The sequence below is a fragment of the Ambystoma mexicanum genome, chromosome 12 (assembly GCF_040938575.1).
Source record: "Ambystoma mexicanum isolate Mex_15411 chromosome 12, UKY_AmexF1_1, whole genome shotgun sequence".
NCBI classification, from domain to species: domain Eukaryota; kingdom Metazoa; phylum Chordata; class Amphibia; order Caudata; family Ambystomatidae; genus Ambystoma; species Ambystoma mexicanum.
In genome coordinates, this window is record NC_090936.1 from 1,167,344,664 (window position 1) to 1,167,352,034 (window position 7,371).

The following is a 7,371-nucleotide window of genomic DNA, read 5'->3' on the forward strand; positions in this document are numbered from 1 at the left end:
AGAAGATTGCGGGATGCAGGCCATAGGTACATGCTGCTTTATCCAGCTAAACTGAAGGTTTTCTACAAGAGCAGAACCTTGTTTTTTGACACCCCAGAGGACGCCATGGGATGGTTAGATGCGCAGAGCTGTCCCCAGAAACCGGACATCCAGGGAGCAGAAGGTGGAGATAAGTAACATGCGTCGGTAAAGCGCCCTAGGTGCTGCAGCTCATGAAAATGGGACTTGAATATAGCATTGCATATACCGGCAGAGGAGTGTGTTCAGAGCTACAATTATAAATATGAGACGGTGGCACTGGAAACCTTGATATAGATATAGGAGCTATACGGAGCATGACCTTGCACCCCCATAGCGAATAGTTTAGTTAGGTCACTGGTAGTTTGGTGACACCCTGCTGGGTTCTGGGCTGGGGCCTTTTAGGGCAGAACCAAACGCAGGGGGGCCTGAGATCCAGGGATGGAGCTGGGCACTTGTTGGGGTTGGGGTAGACGAAGGGGGGGAGGTGGGAGGGTGAAAGGGGTGTGCAGTGGTTTGAAGTTGGGGAATGGGGAGTTGGGAAGGGGGTTGGAGGGAAGTTTGATGGGAGGGAAAGGGTATTGAGCCAAAATGTGACCCTTAAGAGGCGGGATATCATGGTGATGGCGCCAGGGTGCCTTACAGTGGTTACCTGGAATGTCAGGGGCCTCAACAGCTATCTGAAACGTAACAAGGTGATGATGTATCTGAAAAGGATGAGGACCGACATAGCATTATTGCAAGAGACCCACCTCACTAGGGAGAAATTGGAGGTGGTTAAGAAGAAGTGGAGGGGGTGCCTGGTGGGATCCACATACTCGGCCTACGCTAGAGGAGTTATCATCTGGGTGGCGCCGCAGGTGCCATTTCAGCTGCTTCAGGTCACGGGTGACCCAGATGGCAGATTGACTGTTGTGAAGGGTATATTGGAAAACCGAGAAGTGTGTATTGTAAATTTATATGCCCCTAACCAGGACACAGCGGCTTACTTTAGGACCCTGTACGGTAGAGTCGGCCCTCTGCTGGGTGGTGGGATTATTTGGGGAGGTGATTTTAACTGTGTACTTAACCCTAATGTTGACAGATCGGATAGTAAGATAGACAAACCAACCCCAGCAGCAAAGGTGCTACAGGCCCTCCCGAGGGACTTCGACCTAGTGGATGTCTGGAGGCAGTTGCATCCAGTGGATAGACAATACTCGCACTATACGGCACCACACACCCTTCACACAAGATTAGACTATGTGTTCGCCTCCACAGAGTTGGCAGGAGAGATGGAAGGTGCGGAATACAAAGCTAGGGTGCTTTTGGACCACTCCCCCCTGGTCCTGGAGTGGCGGCATCAACCTCCCAGGGCACGGATTCCCACTTGGGAACTCAGAGCCGAGGCTCTGCAGGACCCGGGATTCAGGGAGGATTTAAGAGAGGCGATCACTGAGTACTTCGAGATAAATACTGGTAGTGTAAGCTCTATGGGAACTGTTTGGGAGGTGTTTAAGGTGGTTTTGCGGGGGGTTGCCATTTTGAAGTCCAGGGGGATCCAGGGGGGCATAGAGCAGAGTGGAAGGGAATTGAGGAGGAGTTGGAGGGCAGGATGCGTACGGAAGGCACCGCTGATGAGGACAGAGACAGGATAAGGCAATTACAACAGGCCAGTGGGGACTGCTGGGACAGGTTATGTAAACTAAGCTATAAGAAATATGTGGAGAGACAGCACGCAGGGGGAGATAAGCCGGGCAGGTTGCTGGCCTGGCTATACAAGAGTGAGACGCCGCGAACGGTGATCAGGGAAATTAAAGGCAAGGGAGGGTGGACTCAGAATACCCAGGAGGGGGTGAATGAGGAGTTCCTGAGATTCTATAAACATCTTTATGAGGACCCAGGTGGCCATAGAGACCACGAAATTCGGGTAAGATTGGAGGACATGGGCCTACCCACCTTAGATGAGGCAGAACGCGCAGACATAGATGCCCCTATTACGATGGAAGAACTCGAACTAGTGGTTCGCTACTTGCCCACCTGTAAGGCCCCTGGGTCCGATGGGCTTCCAAGTGAATTTTATAAAACCTATGAACAAGAGTTGCTTCCCCTGCTGCTGGCCATGCTTAACCAGTCTTATGAGCAAGGCAGGCTACCAGAGACCCTGTGAGAGGCGGTGAGTATCCCGCTTCTGCAGCCGGGCAAGCCTATCACTGATTGTGGGACGTACAGGCCCTTATCGATGCTCAATCAGGTTAGTAAAATCCTCACTGCTGTACTGGCAAATAGGCTTAAGGCTGTCATTCGTAAACTGATACACGCCGACCAAACGGGCTATGTCCCGCGCAGGAACATAACTGATAATCTCAGAAGACTGCATCACATCCTTGACCAGACAAAAAATGACCCAGGTGAACTGGCAATAGTTTCACTAGACGTGGTCAAGGCCTTCGAGCCAGTGAAAAGGCCCTAGTTGATCGCGACCTTTAAGAGCTATGGAATGGGACCGGGGTACCTCAGGTGGGTGACAATGTTATACAGCTCCCCGATCGCCAGGGTCAAAACGGGTGCTTTCATTTCGGACAAATGGTAACTAAGCAGAGGCACTAGACAGGGCTGCCCGTGGTCGCCCATGTTATACATATGGGCACTGGAGCCATTGGCCACCTGCCTGAGACAGCAATACGAGGAGATAGGTATTCGCACTGCGGATGGCATGCACCTTGTTTCTTTATATGCGGACGACATACTGTTATATTTACGCTACCCAGAAGAGAACATGCAATATATTCTAGACATGATGGAGCAATTTGCCGTTCTCTCTGGCATTGCGGTTAACCCCAAAAAGTCTAGCGTTTTCCCTCTGGGGAGATACAAGCTTGTCTTGCCCAGGAGTCTGCCAGTGTTGCCGATTACCCTGGCACACAAAGTCGTTCCGATATCTCGGAATTGACATATACCATATGGCAGAAGAACATGCACGCAACACGGTTAAAGCAGTAGAAGGAATTAAGAACAGCATGGGATTCTGGTCCAGGTTACCCCTGGCTATAGTGGGGAGGGCTGCTCTGCTAAAAATGGTAGTTTTGCCTAGAATGTTGCATTTCTTTGTTAACATCCCGCATGGGATCCCGAGGCGCTTTTTCGACAGCCTCCATAGCTCAGTGTAGGAGCTTCATCTGGGGCAACTCCAGGAACAGGGTGGCCCTCTGGAAACTACAGAACTCGTGTGATAGGGGAGGGATCAACCTGCCAAATTTTGAGCTATACTATCTGGCAGGGCAGCTGCAGTATGTAGCAAGATGGCTGTCTGGCGAGGAGACGACAGAAACCAGGCTGCTGTGCAGGGAACTGCTCCCCTTCTTTCACAAAGAAGTGGTGTGGCTGTCCAAGTCAAGGGCCCGGGACATGGCGGGGCTGCTGGTACTGGGATGGGAGATATGGCACAGAACGTGTCAGATTGCGGGACACCCGGTTCCGTACTCTATGCAGGTGCCGCTTGCAGCACTATGTGGAGAGGATCCCCAACTGATACAAGGGGTCCGCAAGTACTGGGAACCAGTGGGCCTGGCCACCCTGGGAGACATATGGCTGGAAGGGGAGGCATTAGAGTTCCCGAACCTGATCGAAGATACTGGGGTGCATAAAGGGCAGTACATAACTTACACCAGAATTGTCAAGAGAGTACGAGCGAAGTGGCCAACAGAGGTGCTCACCGGACAACCGGATGCCACCATGGAGGCTATATATGATATTTCAGAGGGTAGGCATGAGATTTCCCGCATATACAAGCTGTTGGGGTCCAAGGTGGGGAAGGACTTGACCCAACAGACAACTTTGGGAGGATGAGGTGGGAGAGCCCATATCGGATGGGCGCTGTAAAAGAGCCCAAAGATATAAAAAAGTGTCCCGGAACGCAAGGCTCCAGCAGATCCAACTATATGTCACACATAGAGCATAGCTCACCCCCAGTAAGATCGCTAGGTTTGGTGGCCATACGACTCAGAAATGCCCTAGGTGTGGGGTGGAGGAGGCTGGGCTACTCCACATGTTTTGGGCCTGCCCTGAGGTGGGGCGGTTTTGGCAAGAAGTGAAGGCACGCTTAGCAGGAACCGGTATTACACTGGAGGTGGAGTCGGCCTGGGCATGCATGCTGGGGGGATTCCCTAGGCCACGTAACTTAAAAGCACATAAGCAAAATGAAAGATCTAGCATATGTTCTGGCCAAACGAAGGATAGCAATGTGCTGGAAGGCAGCCCAGAGGCCGAGGATAGAGTTGTGGTGGGCTGACCTCTTAAAATGGGCAGAGGCAGAAACGGCTGTTTGGTGGGACACGGTTTGTAGGGGAGGGGAGGAGGAGGTAGGACCCCTAATTGAATGGAGGCAGCTGGTGGCTACCATGAGTGGCCCCCCCAGTCTGATCAGAGCGATGATAAAACGGATAAAGAGATGACGATAAACCCGCCTGAAAAATCACAGGATGATGACATGGACATATTGGCTCAAGTTAGGGGGGAGGGAGGGAATGGGACTGGACAATGCTGATTGTAACACTCTGACGCTGAATCTGATGATGGAAGTCCCAAGAATTGTGTGTTGTATAAAATAAAAATTATTTTAAAAAAAAGAATCTCTGTGCGGCTCCTGCTGGCTTCTCTGGGATCATTTGCATTACCGCACTGGACGCCGCAAGGGCGCCCGTCCCTGCCACTCTGGATTTGGGGATCTGAACCCGACTTCCTGTCGATCGGCTGAGGGCAATGGAGGCCATAGCCCATCCCTTCCGAACGGCGCTCGCCCATCTCTTAGGACTGACTGACCCATGTTCAACTTCTGTTCACATGGAACCCTTCTCCACTTTATTCTTCAAAGTTCTCGTTTTAATATTTGCTACTACAACCAAGATCTGCACCTGCGGCGGCTCCACCCGGGCCCTCGCCCCGGGCTTCTGTGCGTACTGCAGCAGCCCTCCTACTCGCCTGACTTAGCCCCCGCGGCTCTCAACGCCGGCCTGGTATGGGCCTGATGCTCCAGGGCCATCCATTTTCAGGGTTAGTTGATTCGACAGGTGAGTTGTTACACACTCCTTAGCGGATTCCGACTACCAACACCGTTTCTGGGGACTGATGAGCATCTGCATCATGCGCCTTAACCCCGGGTGCGGTTCATCCCGCAGCGCCTGTTCTGCTTACCAAAAGTTGCCCACTGAGCACTTTCATACAATACCCAGCTCCACGCCAGCAAGCAGGGCTTCATACCCATTTAAAGTTTGAGAGCAGGTTGAGATAATTTTGGCCCCAAGACCTCTAATCATTCGCTTTGCTAGATAAAACTGGGCTATCTTGAGTGAAACTTCGGAGAGAACCAGCTACTATATCATTCGATTAGTCTTTTGCCCCTATACCCAGGTCGGATGACCGATTTACACATCAGGACCGCTACGGACCTCCACCAGGCCGAGTTCACCATTTTACGGGTCCTATCACACACGCTCATGCATCATCTCTGACAGAGCGGGGGAGACGGGTCGGTGGAGAGCCCACCGTGACAGGATGCCACTGCAATCGCCGGCACCGGCCCTCAACATCATTACATCACAGGGTTTCATTCATCCCTCTGACTTGGGCAGGCGTTATATTCTTAGTCAGTGTTTCCAGACAGGTCGGGTGGTTAACCGACCCCTGGCGCCCTTTGTGGGCCTCCCCGCCCGGCAGCACGACGTGGTTGGGGTGTATTGAGGGCAGTCCACCACAGTCACATCGGGAGCCCCGTCTCCCGTGGCCACTCTAGCAACCCCCAAGAGGGGCCAGGACAGTTGCCGGATAAGGGCCCGGTGGTGGTCTATCTCCCTCAGCCCCGTGGACACAGCAAAACTGCTGTCAGGGGGCTGTAACACTCTCTGCTAGAGCAGAGAGCCACCTGCCCCCTGGGGCCTTCCCAAATGCACCCTGCTGGGGCTGGATGTGCCCGGGCCGCAGATCCGCAAGGGCCTCCACCGTTCCAGGTGACCAACCTGCCTGCCGTGTTGAATCCTGTGGGTGGACTGCACAGACCCCACCAGTTTACCGCTCAACCGTTTCACACCCTCTTGAACTCTCTTCAACTTTCCCTTACGGTACTTGTTGGTCACCAGTCTCGCGCCCGTATTTAGCCTTAGACAGAGTTTACCACACGCTTTGGGCTGCATTCCCAAGCAACCTGACTCCAAGAAGACCTGATCCCGGTGTGCAAGAGACCGCTATCGGCCTAACACCATCCGCGTGGGGAGACTCGATCAGAAGGACTTGAGCCCCCTGAGCGATGCCGGGGAGTCGGTCTTCTGTACGCCACATTTCCCACGCCTGCTGCTGAATGGGGATTCGGCGCTGGGCTCTTCCCTTTTCACTGGCCGTTACTGAGGGAATCTTGGTTAGTTCCTTTTCCTCTGCTTAGTAATATGCTTAAATTCAGCAGGTCACCATGTCTGATCTGAGGCCGTGGTCGGGGAGCACAAAGCTCAGGGCAGCTGGCCTCGGGCCCATATGGGGGGTTGCCCCAGCCCTTGGCGCAGGCGAGTGTATTCTGTCCCAATCTGTGACCGAAACCCACATGGTCACGAGGTCCGTGCTCCATGGTCATCCTGAGCCGGCAGCCGTGGGACACCAAAGACAGTCACACACAGCACGGCCAGGTGCCCCGGGGTAGGGTGAAGGTGTGCCAGGCTTTTTTAAAGCCTGCTGCCGCCGCCACCACATCCGGGGTGCGTCGGCCACCCGGCCCTCCCGAAACCAGCATGAGGTGGGGAAACTGGGGAAACCAGGATGCGTCGGCAATGAGCTTGCGCGCCAGATCCAAGGATCCAGCGACGGTGCTGATCGGGGTCTGACCTTAGGGGGATGAAGGGAATGGGGTCCCTGCAACAGCCCTAGCCACGCCCCTGGGAGTGAACCTCGGGGCGACTGATGTACAAGCGACCCTCAGACAGGCGTAGTCCCGGGAAAAACCCAGGGCCACATGGTGCGTTCGAAGTGTTGATGAATGTGTCCTGAAATTCACACTAATTCTCGCAGCTAGCTGCGTTCTTCATCGATGCACGAGTCGAGTGATCCACCGCCAAGAGCCACAGGCAACTTTTTTTGTCCTAGATGTCGGCCTGACCCTGCCGGTGCAGGAGAGGTTGGGGGAGGCAGCGCTGGCTGTGGCAGGACAGCCCAGCTCCCTGTCTAGCTCGGCCGAAACCATTGTGGTTTAAAAAAAAAATAATAATAATAATCCAGGTGCTCAGCCTGACCGCCAGCTGCAGCAGCACAGTGCTTCCCAGGGGGATGGAGGTAGGCCGCTCCGCCACCTGCCCACACGGCCCGATCCACTCATCCTTCCCCGACCCCTTCCGC

General features: G+C 53.8%; 1 non-coding gene across 1 annotated transcript; it reads right to left on the reverse strand.

The window, feature by feature from the left end:
- Positions 1–6,948: 6,948 nt before the first annotated feature.
- LOC138514873 (5.8S ribosomal RNA) lies at positions 6,949–7,099 on the reverse strand. The gene has a single exon (XR_011281999.1). It is a non-coding gene; the product is annotated as a 5.8S ribosomal RNA (ribosomal RNA).
- Positions 7,100–7,371: the final 272 nt, after the last annotated feature.